This window comes from Ailuropoda melanoleuca, chromosome 1, assembly GCF_002007445.2.
Source record: "Ailuropoda melanoleuca isolate Jingjing chromosome 1, ASM200744v2, whole genome shotgun sequence".
NCBI classification, from domain to species: domain Eukaryota; kingdom Metazoa; phylum Chordata; class Mammalia; order Carnivora; family Ursidae; genus Ailuropoda; species Ailuropoda melanoleuca.
The window spans coordinates 3,467,278-3,479,159 of NC_048218.1; positions in this window are offsets into that span (position 1 = coordinate 3,467,278).

Sequence of the window (11,882 nt, forward strand, 5' to 3'; positions counted from 1 at the left end):
CAAGAGGAATCTGGGTCTGCTATCCACCGTGGACCACCCAGGTTGTGCGGGTGCACGATCTTGGCTCCCCCATCAGGACTGCAGACCTAGAGAGAGCCTGGGGATTCCTGCTGGGATGGCCCTGCCTCAGGCTGGTGGGGACACAGTCCTTCTGTCCCTGCCCGGGGGTGGGGCACAGGGAGTGGTCCATGCCACTTGGTCCGTGTGGAAAATTGCAACCTCCCCAAGAATCTGCCAGCAGGCTGCAGCTGAGGGGAGGGAGAGAGAACAGTCGGGCAGCCAGTGTGGGGGGACTGACAGAGCCGATGGGTGGGGTGCCCCGATAGCTCCAGGACCTGAAGTGCCTCGAGGAATGCTCAGGGCAGATTTCTGGCATCTGTCCCATCGTCCCTTGGTCCTCCATCCCTGAGTGGCCCCAGCTCCCTGAAGCTTTGCTGCATGGGCTGTGGAGCCCGAGGGCTGAAGACTGAGGCTGCACGAGTGGGCGCAGAGGCTGGAGCTGGGGGCAGGGGGCCCTGGGGACGTGTGGCTTCCTCCTTGGGTTCAAGGAGGGACAGGAGGGTGCCGGCAGGACAGGGAAGCCCAGCGACAATGTGAGGGGTTGTGCCTTCAGCGCTGGGAACACAGAGGTCACCACAGCTCGTGGGGTGAACCCCTGGACACCCTCCCAGCCCCCTCCAGGTCCCTCCCGGCCCCCTCTGGACCTCTCCCAGACCCCTCCAGGCCCCCTCCAGGCCCCTCCCGGTCCCTCCTGGCCCCTTCCTGGCCTCCTCCCAGGCCCCTTCCAGGCACTCTCTTAGCCCCCTCCCAGCTACCCTCCAGGCTACCCTCTTGACCCTTTCCAGACCACCACCCTCCAGGCCCCTTCTGGCTCCTCCTGGCCCCCTCCTGGCCTCCTCCTGGCCCCCTCCAGGACCCTCTTGGCCCCTCCGGGCTTCCTCCTGGCTACCCTCCAAGCCACCCTCTTGACCCCTTCTAGACCACCACCCTCCAGGCCCCCTCTGGGCCCCTCCTGGCCCTGTCCCAGGCCCCTCCTGGCCCCTCTAGGCCACCCTCCAGTTCCCTCTCCTGGTCCCCACCAGGCCTCCTCCCAGCCACCCTCCTGGCCCCCTTCCAGCCACCTTCCAGGCCCCTTTCCTGGCCCCCCGCCAGACCCCCTCTCCCAGCAGCGAGAGTCCACGCTGGCCAGTTGGCGGCTGCCTGGGGCCCCTCGAGTCATTGAGGCACCTTGAGGGGGTAATGGGAAGCAGGCAGCTGTGACAATAAAGCGACTTCGTGGGAACAGTTCTAATGATAAGGCACGAGGAAGGAAGTGTCTCTCACATGCATGCACGCACGCGCACACACACACACACACACACACTCACACACAGATCTTAAAGGGCCCTGGGGAAACTGGGTTGAGGGTGGTCATTTGGGGGCAAGCCCTCCACAGCTCGCACCATTCCCTCAGAAGAGAGGAGGCCATCCTGATAATTGCTGTATTTGAATACATTGCTTGGCAGTGGAAAGTTTTATGTATTTTCTATTTTGTTTTTAGAAACAGGCTTCCCGCCTCAGAGCAATGCAATGGAGTGATGTGTCTGCTTAAAGTTGTCTTGGTTTTACTAGGCAAGACGCTGAATTTAATTTAATACCTGGCAAAGCCGTCCATGCCATCCTGCCCGTCTCCTACTAGCCTGGAAAGCAGCAACTCAGGGGACCTTCTAGAACTTTACATGTCCTTGAAGGACTTCAGACAAAAGTTCAGACATCCCTCGTGGGGGGAGCTCCACGTTCCGGGGGGAGTTGGGGATCTCCTAGGTAGACGGCCGGCGTGGGAGACAGTTGCATCTTCGTCGGCCCCGGGACACACTTGGAATCTCAGAATGTGTGACCGAGGAGCTTCCAGGAGAGGAGTGGTGAGGAGGATGACAGAGACAGCCCAAGGCAGTGTGGGAGCACCTGCTGACCCTGAGGCTGGTGGGGCTGCGGCCCTGGGGGTCCAGAGACTAACCCCCTCCCCGTTTTCTCCTTCAGCGTGAGTGGGTGTGTTAGCCAGCGCCACGGCAGTGAAGGACCACACCCTGTGTGGCTCCAGCCACAGACATTTTTCATGTCCCAGTTCGAGGCTGGATGTCCAACATCGATGTGTCGGCAGGGCTGGTTCTGCCCGCAGCTCCTGTGCATGGTGTGCGTGCAGTTTTCTCCCCATGTCCTCCCATGGGCGTCCTGCCATACATGTCTGTGTCCTGGCATCTCCCTTATTAGGACATTGGCCTCATTGGCCTCATTTTACCTTCATCACCTTTTGAAAGATCTTATCTCTAAATCAAGTCACGTTCTGACTACTGGAGGTCAGGACTTCAACATATGAATTTGGTGGGAACCCAGTTCAGCCCATGACAGCTGGCACCTGTTCCTTGCTACCAAGGAGTCCTAATCTATGCAGATCATCAAAGGGCAGGTGTCACAATCATCTTCCTTATCTGAGACTGGTCCATTTTTTGATAATGGTAGGAAACCAAATGTGATTTGAGAAATGGAAAATGTGTCAAGTACAGAGGGTAGGAAACTTGTGGCCTGTGAGAGGTGGGTGGCATTCCTCAGATGTCTTCAATATAGAGAGCTGGGGACCTGTAGGATGTGTTACATGATAAAAAGGAAGGAATGAACAGAAATGTTACTACAGATAGGTAGGGATGGAAAGGCCAAGCCATCAGAAGCAGAGCATGCATGTGCGGGCTGAATGACATCTCTAAATCAGGAACCCATCAGTGACCCCTGTCATGGCCCAAATCAGGCCCATGTGTCAGCCCCAGAAACACAGACTAATGTCACGGCTGCCCTGGTGGTCACTGTGGGCTACAGCTGGGCTGGCAATACTTACCCTGAGTCTCTCCAGTAAAGCTCGAGCATGGTGGCCCCGGCACCATCCACGTCCTAGCCCCTTGCTCAAGTGTGGATGCTGGTCCTGGTTACCATGCGTGGGTGGAAGGCCGAGAGCAGGACAGGACACGACCCAGGACCCAGGTATGTGGTCCTTCCACCCACCTGCACCCCGCGCAAAGCGTTAACCTGCCATTTCTCCTACCTCCTGATTTTCACCCATGGTATACAGTGATTTACCATACTCTGTGGCTTTGATCCACCAGCCTTTCTGTTCCTTGGCTGGTCATGTACTTGGAGGCTACCATTGCTTCTGGATAATTTCCACACAACAACAGGATTCTGTTCAGAAAATGTTGATCTAAGGATCAGACCAGGAACCAGTTCTTGAAGCCAAGTTATGGTTTAAGATCATATTTGTAGGGTCACTGGGAAGGTTATTGTTAGTTTAAGAAAACTCACTCACCTTTCTTTGTGAGTGTGGGGAGGGGCGGTCAGTGGAAATGTTCAACGCCTGAGACCCTGATAGGAAACATCAGCTAATAGGAGAGAGACACCCTTGGCAAATCCAGCATGGAACTTACTGGAAGGTATCAAAAGCTCCTAGGGCACATTCACCTTTTTAAGGGTCTAAGCAGATGGAAGAGTATAGTCAGCATCAGAAAGAGAAATACTATTTTCTTTTTAAAGATTTTATTTAGGGCGCCTGGGTGGCTCAGTTGATTAAGCGACTGCCTTCGGCTCAGGTCATGATCCCAGGATCCTGGGATCTGAATCCCACATCGGGATCCCCCTGCTCAGCGGGGAGTCTGCTTTTCCCTCTCCCTCTGCTTGCCAATCCCCCTGCTTATGCTCGCTCTCTCATTCTGTCAAATAAATAAATAAAATCTTTTTTAAAAATAAAGATTTTATATATTTATTTAGAGAGAGAGAGGAGAGAGAGTGCTCGGGGGGGGGGTGGCAAAGGGAGAGGGAGAGAGAGAATCTCAAGCAGACTTCCTGCTGAGCCGGGAGCCTGATTCAGGGCTCGATCCCACAACCCCAAGATCATGACCAGAGCTGAAATCAAGAGTCTGACACCTACCTGACTGAGCCACTCAGGCACCCCAGAAATAGTATTATTTTTAAAGGTATTTCTTAATTGTTCTTCTTAATTCTTAACATTGCCCTGAGCTGAACATTTTGGGGGTAGCAGATTAAATCAGGCAAAAACTCACACAGCAGCAAACATAGGTGGAGTGAGGAGATTGAGTGAACTAATACATTGGGAACGTGCTTTCTTTCTTTCTTTTTTTTGTTAAAGTTAATGGATGACTTTCATTTATTTATTTTTTTAATAATTTTTATTTTATTATATTAGTCACCATACAGTACATCCCCAGTCTCCGATGCAATGTTCCATGATTCACTATTTGCATACAACACCCAGTGCACCACGTGCCCTCCTTAATACCCATCACCAGCCTATCCCAATCCCCCACCCCCCCACCCCCCGAAACCCTCAGTTTGTTTCCCAGAGTCCATAGTCTCTCATGGTTCATTCCCCCTTCTGTTTACCCCCTTCATTCTTCCCTTTCTTTTCCTACCAATCTTCCTGCTATTTCTTATGTTCCATAAATGAGTGAAACTCTATGATAATTGTCTTTCTCTGCTTGACTTATTTCACTTAGCATTATCTCCTCCAGTGCCGTCCATGTTGCAGCAAATGTTGAGAATTCGTTCTTTCTGATAGCTGAGTAATATTCCATTGTATATATGGACCACAGCTTCTTAATCCAGTCATCTGTTGAAGGGCATCTCAGCTCCTTCCACGATTTAGCTATTGTGGACAATGCTGCTATGAACATTGGGGTGCATATGGCCCTTCTCTTCACTACATCTGTATCTTTGTGGTAAATACCCAGTAGTAATTGCTGGATCATAGGGTAGCTCAATTTTTAACTTTTTAAGGGACCTCCACACTGTTTTCCAAAGTGGCTGGAACATGCATTCTAAAGGCAAATGTTAGAAGGACTTCCGGTCAGTGTGGAGAACTTGGAAGGGCTATGAGTTTACCTTCCTTGCAAGACGATTGATCCCTGGTGCTGGCAGAGGATAGGAAACTCCCGGTTCAGAGACAAAGGGCTTTATTACTTGTGGCGTAGCCAGTGGCATGGGCATCAGCATCTTCGTGTTGGTTCCCTTTGCCCCCAAGTCTCCCTGGGGTGACATGGGTGGATCCAGATGGACGCCAGCACACACAGAGGGCTGCAGTGCAGCAGAGGAGTCCTGACCTCTTCAGGGGCTCAGATCTTTGAAAGGGCGGGAAGCTTGCCTGCCTTTGCTCCGGGGGGAGACACCATATCTACGATCAAAGGTTGTTTGCTACACAAACAATGGATAGCTGAGATCGAGAGCAGTTGATGAGTCACATATACACCCAGCCCGGAGAGGAAGACGTCACACCATGCAGGGCCACACGGGTTGTACCCTGGGAACCGAAGGAACCACTAGGGTTGTGGTAGGAAGCTTTGTGGGAACAAGAGGGTGGGGTGCCCTCAGGAGGTTCCCACAGGAGAATGTGGTTGGCTTGTTTGAATAATTCTGGGGGAGTGGAACCCTCTGCTTAGGGGTGAGCAGGAACTGTGCCTGGTCCCTCGATAAGCAGGGCTGTTTGGCTAGGGGGCCATATCTGTGGGAGCAGAGCAGGGACGGGAATTTGCAGTTAGGCCACTCGAAGCCCTCCGATTCCACCAGATGTCAAGGCAGCACTTATCCCTGAACCTTAATTTAGGTCCTCCTCCATATGGATAGTTAATGCCTCATTCACATGCACAAATGGGAGAGACTCGAGAGTTGTCTCCCGACAACCAGTATACCAAATGTATGGTTTTCAAGACTGGATTACTGAAGAGGAAAGAAAACATGGAGGCATGTTTCCATAACATTTCCTTCATAAATAAAATAAAATACAAATATTTCTCTCCATCTTTATTTTTTAAATTCACTGTTAGAGAGGTTTAAGACTGTAATACAGGGTACGCAGGGTTTTTGTAAAGGGCCAGGTCTTATGGGGGTAGTTTGTCACAAGGACCCAGCTCTTCATTGTCACCTGAAAGTAGCCAAAACAATATGTAAATGCATGGACATGGCTGTCTTCTAATAAAGTTTTATTTAAAAAACAGGCAATGAGCCTCTGGGTCATAGTTTGCCAACTTTTATTATACTCTATTATTTTTCCTTGACATGTGGTAACCTGAATGGTTCAAACATTTTTTAGTTTTAAGATTGGCCAGATCATGGCTTGTCTCAGCCTGGTGCCAAACAAAACAGAAAACAAAACCAAACCCACTTAGACACCAAAGTTCAAGGAGGAATTTCATCACACAACACCCTGAAAAATGTGCTAAAATTTATGCCTGTCCATTTAGATCCCTCAATACGACTTATCAAGACATCTCCAATGTCATTCCGTCCCAGATTCAGTATCCGAATTCCCATCAGCATCGGTTGATTTGCTTATTTCTTCTCCCAGCTTTGGCCACATTCCTTATTATGTAGATAAATTTAGTTGTGGGCTTTACAAGATTCTGTTATTTACCCACTTTACTGACCAGCCTGACCAAACTGCAGAAACAAACCAGAAACTTACAATGCTGGGGAGACTGGTGGGGGACTTCTGCCTTTCTGGATTTGGCATGATAAATGTTGGAAATAAAAATACATTTTCCCCTATGATAGTGTAAAAATGAGATATTATACAACTCAGGTTTTAGAAGGCACGTGAGACTTTGAAAAGTATTTAAAATTCCCCATTCTGCTTCTGCTTTTACAGGACACTAATCAGGAGACAGGTATGGTGATTAACATAATATAATAAAATAAAATTAAAAAAAAAAAAGGAGACAGGAGGAGGCTTGCCTGGTTTATTTGCATATATCCATATTTAGATACTGTTTCATGAATTACAGAAGGTAATTTGGGTAAGGGGCAACACTAAGAGGCAAGTTCCCGCCTCAGTTCCTTGTCCACGCCCCTCACTGAGTGTGGCCATGTGCGCACATGAGGTCAGGTTCCCGATACAACGTGAGTGAGCTGAGGTCTCGATCTCACCCTACACGTACTTGCTGTGTTCCTTGGGCAAATCCTTTTACCTATACAGACCACGAAATGGGGGCGAAATCTTAGCCCTGACTTGGGATTGTTGTCGGGATTAAATGAGATAGAGCGTGTGAAATCCTTAGAGGATCGCCTGGCACAAAGTCAGCCTGCAACACGTGTTAGCTGTACTGTTAGTACAATTGATAAAGGAACCAGAAACGTAGAATTCCACTCCGCAGGCAGTTGTTGTGAACTAGGTGAACAAGGGTGTGTGTGTGGGGGGTGAAGGGTGCCTGTCCTGACTCTGGTGAAAGTGAATTCTTCTTAGAAGAGGTGGCTCCTGAGTTAGGAGCTGAAGGGCGGGCAGGCTGAATGGTCAGGGTGTGTCTAGAAAAGATCAAGTTGCTTACACTGTCAGGGGCCCAGCAGCACAAGAGGGTGTGGGGGGGTCCAGTTCCTACAGAGTCTTGCTTTTCATACTCAGGAAACTATACGTGGTCTTTACCCTACAGGTTGTGGGGAGTGTGGGGTGGCAGAGGAGTAACATATATAGATTTCCACTTTTTAAAGATAATTAAGGGACCAAACTTTGGTCTGTTGGGCCCCCAAACTGTGGCTGAGAGACTAGATGGGAGGCAGTTGTTACAAACCAAGGGGGAAGCCTCGTGCACCAGACTGGGCAGCACATGCATGTGTGCTCAGAGGTCACGCAGGCGCCGCGCTGAATGAATCCCGCCAGGTGGGGAAGTGGCTGCAGCCCCTGGGGGACTCATGCCCTCAGCCAGAAGAACGTCCTTGATAATTCCTTAGATGACAGGTTTGCAAGTGGCCAACTCTCTTGACTTTGGTCTAAAAAAAAAAAGTATTTTGAAATTTCTGTGCCTTCTGCTCACTTTTGCTGTGAACCCAGAACTGCTCTGAAAAATAAATTCCATGTTTTAAAAGAGGATTTTGCCTTTATCATTGAGGGATACTCTCACTGAGTATAAAATTGTGACTTTAGAATGGTTGGTTTCTTTTCTTTTCGCACTTAAAATGGTCATTGTGTTCCTTCCGGCAGGCACCATTTTGGCGAGAAGTCAGCTGCGTCGCGCTGATTGCAGGGAACTTCAGGGGCTGTAAGAATTCTTTCAATCCCTCATTTTCAACAATATCCTTGTGCTTCACCTTGCTATGGTTTCTTTGTATCTCTCTTGCTTGGAGTTTATTGAGCTTCTAAGATACATGGGTTTATGTCTTTCATCAAGTTTCCTCCCCAAAGTGTCCATTATGTCTTCAAATACTTATTCTCCCCTCTCCTGCTGACACACCAGTTACATGCTGTTAGACCCCTTGACGCTGCCTTCCAGGGCCCTCACGTTCTGTTCATTGTTTTCAGCCCCCTTTCTCTCTCTGCTTCAGTCTGGAGAATTTATACTGTGCTGGCTTCAGATAAACCAGCTGTTTCTTCCACGGTATCTAATCTAAAGCCCATACAGTGGATTTCATGTTTGGAATTCAGTGTTTTCACGTCTGGAATTTCCACTTGGTTCTTTTCTAGTTTCTTTTTTTTTTTTAAGATTTTATTTATTTATTTGACAGAGACAGCCAGCAAGAGAGGGAACACAAGCAGGGAGAGTGGGAAAGGAAGAAGCAGGCTCCCAGCAGAGGAGCCTGATGTGGGGCTCGATCCCAGAACTCCAGGATCATGCCCTGAGCCGAAGGCAGGCGCTTAACGACTGCACAACCCAGGCGCCCCTCTTTTCTAGTTTCTATTCTCTGTTCAGATTTTTAAATGTGTTCCAGCATTATATTTTTATGTTTCTTTAAATGTTTGAACACTTTAATGCAGCTCCTGGATCTGTTTCTGTTCACTGGTCTTTCTAATGACAATGGGTCATGTTTTCCATCTTCTTCTCACATCTGGTGATGTCTGAATTTGTGTTGAACATCATGGATGCAATGTCATGTGTCTGGATTTTATTGTCTCTCTTAATAAAACACCAGGTTTTGTTCTGTTACACAGTTAATTTACTGGCCAGGTGAACCTGATTCTTTGAAGGCTTGTTTTAAAGTTCTGCTAGGATAGGCACAGAATGTCTTTCTGCTAGAACCAGATCAAGTCTACGTTTATGACATATATGGACTGAGTGTTTGTGTACCCCTAAAGTCATCTCTTGAGGTTCTAATCCCCAATATGATTGTATTTGGGGGTGGGACCTTTGGGAGGTAATTAGGGTTAGGTGAGGTCGTGAGGATGGAGTCCTCCTAGTGGGACACCAGAGAGCTTACTCTCTCTCTCTCTCTCTCTCTCCACCAGGTGAGGACACAGTGAGAAGGTGGTCTGCAGACCAGGAGGAGAGCCCCCCACTTCCCCATGTGGGGAGCCTGATCTTGGACTTCCAGCCTTTAGAACTACTTAAGGCACACTGTCTGTGGCATTTTGATGTGGCCGCCTATGCCAACTAAGTCATGACATGGCCTTCTGTGTCCCCACTGAATGCCCAACATGGCCAATAAGCCTTCTCCCCCATGGCTGTCAGAGCTCAGATGATTCGTGTCCCGTGGCTGCCCCACTGCTTGTCTCCCCTCCAAAGTGCACATTCTTTCCCAGCAGCTTTTTCTGCCTGCCCTTGTCTTCATGGCAGCTAAGTCTTTGACTAAAACCCCAGAGAGCCCACCACTCATATTTATGGAGCTCCCTCTTTTCTGGGACCCTACCCTGAAAATCCACTGCCTCCGTGGCTTCCAATTCTAGCCTCCGTCCCCACAGCCCGGTGAGCCTGCCCACTCGGTGCCATCGCCTCCCTGGGCCGTGGTCCAGACAGCATCTCCAGGCAGAGCACAGGGTGACCAAGGGACTCCCGTGCTGCTTCCTCCTCTCAGCCTGCCTCCGCCGTTGCTCAGCGTGTACGTGTGCTCTGTCACATGGTTCCAGGTCCTCGTGCCAGGAGACAGTCTGGTTCTAGTTTGTCCAGCACAGTCGGAAGCAGCGGCCCACACGGGTGATATCTGAGGAAGTTCCCATCTGTGCAGTTCTGTCTTCTCTGTTAACTGATAGACAATATCACCCCCGAAGTTTGCAGGATGGAAGTGCCGGGGGTGGAGAAGGATAGCTTCAAAGAAGAGTTGTAATGCCAGTGACTGCCGGGACCCGTCTGAGCTCCTGTGTCGACAGTGGTCGCGGTCGGAGGCGTGCGTCCAGCGAGCTCAGCTGCTGCGGTGGGACCTGCAGACAGCAAGCAGGTGGCTGCACTGCTGGGCACCAGGACGGAGGGGGGAGCAGAGAAAGTGGGGACCGTGGGGACCAGGCTGGGAAAGAGGGAGGGGGAAGGGACGGGCGTGATGGTGCTCACAGAGGGGAAGAGAGGGATTGAGGGAGTGGTGGGCCTTAGGATTTGAAGAACAGGTGTGGTGGGAATTACAGAGAAAATGCCAGGCACTTAGGATGTCCTGAACAGAAAGGACATTGGCATGCCTTCTTTCTGAGTAGAGGACGGGTTGCAAGTGTGGCCGTGGGAGACACATAGCAGACAAGGAGCAGGGACAGACGTTCCCAGTGACTACGAACTTGGATGAGCTGTTCACTGGGATGCAGAGGCCATCAGCGTTGTTGCTAAGTTGTGCGTGACAAGGGACACAGTGAACTCAGTGCTAAAATCCTTAACAAAAGTGACAGGCCAAAGGTCAGGCGATGACAGGAGGGCAGGAGCATCGGAGGCTGTCCAGGACCCAGCCTGCATCTCCGAAGGGCATGGTTTTGCATGCACGTGGAGACACTGGGACACAAGGCCAGCGCCCAGTCCTCCAGCCTGAGCCCATGAGGCGGGCACGTGGCCACCAGCGCAGTCGCCGAGGTCGTGCGGTGCACATTTCCATGTTCAGGTAGGGCGTCGCTAATACTGGATATGTTGCGTCTATTATCACGATTTCCCCACAGCTCCAAGTGACTTGTCTTGAAGCAAGTGAGCCTTTCTCTAACTGGTACAAAAGCACCGTGTGGACAGCTAGTGCCCTGGGTGGGGCCTGAGCTCCTCTCCTGGGATGAGGACAAGGGAAGTGTGTCCGGGAAGGCACAGGCTTCTGCTGGTGCCACGGGCTCAGGGGGAGAGATCAGGAGCTCAGCATGAATGAGGAGGGTCTGCAGGACTCCTGGAAGGGCCAGGATGGGGACAGTGGGAGCAAGTGGGTAGTGGGTCATGGAGAGAAAGTAGAGTGGGGAGACAACGGTCGCTCGGGACCCTCATGTCTTGCTGGTGACCAAGGGTGGCGGGGACATGGGATGGGGAAAGTTGACTTGCTAAGGTTTCAGGGAATCTGGTGGCTGCCCAGTGGGTCAGGGACCTGGACTGGAGGGACTGGAGTGGGTCAGGCAGAAGCTTTCTGGAGCCCGAGAACGCTGGGTTTTGGAATCTATGCATCTCAGGTCCCTGGCTGCTCATCCCACGATTCACAGATGGGGCCCCTCCTCCAAGGCCTTGGGCAGCGGGGGTCACGGCCTCCTCTCTGCCCCAATCTTCCCTCTTCGTCCCTTGGGGTGCTTCCCTCTCCCACCTCTCCCCTCTCCCTCCATCCCATCCACGGAGTCTTCCCCAGCACATTGCACCCCTGCGCACGGGCGGGCTTACATCTTTAGGAAGCACACAAGGCTCCCGTGGAAGAAAAACAGAGGCATCTCGGGGGTTGCTGAACAGAGCTTGTGATTTTTACACACCACCCTCACACCCACGGGGAGCAGCCCCTCCCCAAGACGGAGACAAGGAGACACAGAAGACCAGGGGCTGCCGGAGGCATCCACCCTGCCTTTGAGGTGGGGTCTTCTCTACGCCTCTGCTCATTACTTTCCCCAGTAACCTTGGGTCTAATATTTTTTAAAAAATCATGTGACAACCACGTACTTTATCAGGAGACATACCTGGCTTATCCTTTCCTGGGTGTGACCCTGGGGGTGCCCC